Raw genomic sequence first — 2598 nt, forward strand, 5'->3', positions numbered from 1 at the left:
TAGTAGTGAATGACGCATGTGTTGCATTTGGAGGACTATGTTGTTGATTTAGTAGCAAAGACTATCGGTAAGCTCTAGCCTGTCAGCTTGTGGTTGCAGGCCCGCACAAGCCGTCGATCTTCCCATGGTTGTAATTGATGTCGTGTGTTAGTAATTGTCGCCGTTAATGTATGATTGATAATGTATACTAGATCCGTTAGTTGATTCCATTTACTTAGTGGTGCGCTAATCCCCCACATCTTCCCCTCGAGGTTGTTGATATGATTGTATGTTAGGTTTCTTGGGAGAAGATGGGTTGCTGACGACATATTTAACAACTGGATACTCTGATGTATGGTCTTTTGGTTACGTTAAATGTTTCGTATAACGTAACACCGGATTAGTGATAAATTTTAGTATATAAATATGCTATAGTTTGTTTATATTACTTCCGATGTGATTAAAAAGGCATGGCGTTATGCTAATTCATCGAGCTATATAGATTTTGACAAAGTTAAATTGAAGTTCAATAAATGTAAGGACAAGGTAAGTGTTGAGGAGGTTACAGTTAGAAAAACGTAGATTATACGAAGGTAATTGAGGCGGATAAAGTTGGACCTGAAAGGACCCATTCATATACATTATAAACGATTCACAATAGTTGATTTCATCGCGAGGTATTTGACCTCTATATGATACATTTTACAAACATTGCATTCGTTTTTAGAAGACAAACTTTCATTTCATCGAAAGTTGACAGCATGCATTCCATTTCATAATATATCCAACTATAATTGACTTAATAATAATCTTGATGAACTCGACGACTCGAATGCAACGTCTTTTGAAATATGTCATGAATGACTCCAAGTAATATCTCTAAAATGAGCAAATGCACAGCGGAAGATTTCTTTCATACCTGAGAATAAACATGCTTTCAAGTGTCAACCAAAAGGTTGGTGAGTTCATTAGTTTATCGTAATCAATCATTTCCATAATTTTAATAGACCACAAGATATTATTTATTCAATAATCATACACTCGCAAGTGTTTAAAAATCATTCATATGGATTGAACACCTGGTAACCGACATTAACAAAATGCATCTAGAATATCCCCAAACATATAAACATCGAAGTACTAAAGCAGTTCAAATTCTCTGACTGAGGCTTGTCAAGGCCCATAGATCTAATGATTCGCGTCAATTGGTGGCAATTATAATAAACACCAATTCTTAGGCTACCAAGTTCAACAAGAGTGATATCCGGTATAACAATTCAACCATAGAATGTAGTTTCGATTACTTGTGTCTATTTCGTCAAACATTTATAAAAGCGCATGTATTCTTAGTCCCAAAAATTTATATTGCAAAAACATTTAAAAAGGGAGCAAATGAAACTCATAATATTGTATTTTGTAGTAAAAATACATATGACGACATTGAACAAGTGTAGGGTTGGTCTTGGATTCACGAACCTATAACATTTGTATATATATATATATATATTAACACATATAATTGTAATCGAACAAAGTTGTATATATATTTATTGTAATATATTATTAAATTGTAACTTATTGTTATGTATATATAATGTTTTAAAATTAATATTTATATTTTTATATGTTTTTATATTATTATTTATAATATATTAAAATATTTTATATACTATATGTAATTTAGTTATTATTATAATTAATAATATTTCATATAAAAATATAGTATGTAATATACTTTTATATATAAATCTCTTTTATTTGTAAAATAAACAATTATAATATTGTTAAAGTAAAGATAATAATACTAATACTTAGATATAAAAATGAAACATGATAGTTTTACTAATAATGATTCTTTAAATAATAATAATATAGTTGTAAAAATAATAATTTTTAATAATAACAATACTAATAATGATAATATCAGTAGTTTTTAATATAATGAAGGATTTAATAATACTGATGATAAAAATAATAATTTTGATATTAATACCTTATATTTAATAATAATAATATTTATAACAATTTTGTTACGAATGGTAATCTTAATAATAATACATTTGTTAATAATAATAATAATACGTCTAAGATGTTACTAATACTAATATTAATGATAATAATAATGCTTATAATACTAGCAGTAGTTATAATGCTAATATTTAGTAGTAATAACAATTAATAACAATAATAATAATAATAACAATAATAATAATAATAATAATAATAATAATAATAATAATAATAATAATAATAATAATAATAATAATAATAACAATAATAATAATAATAATAATAATAATAATAATAATAATAATAATAATAATAATAATAATAATAATGGATATGGGAAAAAATGTATACCCTCCTAAAAAGAAATGTTCCATACGAGACTCGAACCCGAGACCTCTCGCTTATCCAACACACGCCCAACCAATGCTCTACTTCTCAATTTCTATTTTAGTTACCCCCTAAATCCTTTTAACCCTTAACTGTTTTCATTTTTATAATCTACTCACCATTTACGTATATCATCACCATCATTCATTCCCAATTCCTCATCATCATGAGTCTAGCCCAACTGAAATTACCGGCCCAATAACAAGCAATTTACGGCCCAGT

Source organism: Rutidosis leptorrhynchoides, chromosome 4 (assembly GCF_046630445.1).
Source record: "Rutidosis leptorrhynchoides isolate AG116_Rl617_1_P2 chromosome 4, CSIRO_AGI_Rlap_v1, whole genome shotgun sequence".
Lineage (NCBI taxonomy): Eukaryota > Viridiplantae > Streptophyta > Magnoliopsida > Asterales > Asteraceae > Rutidosis > Rutidosis leptorrhynchoides.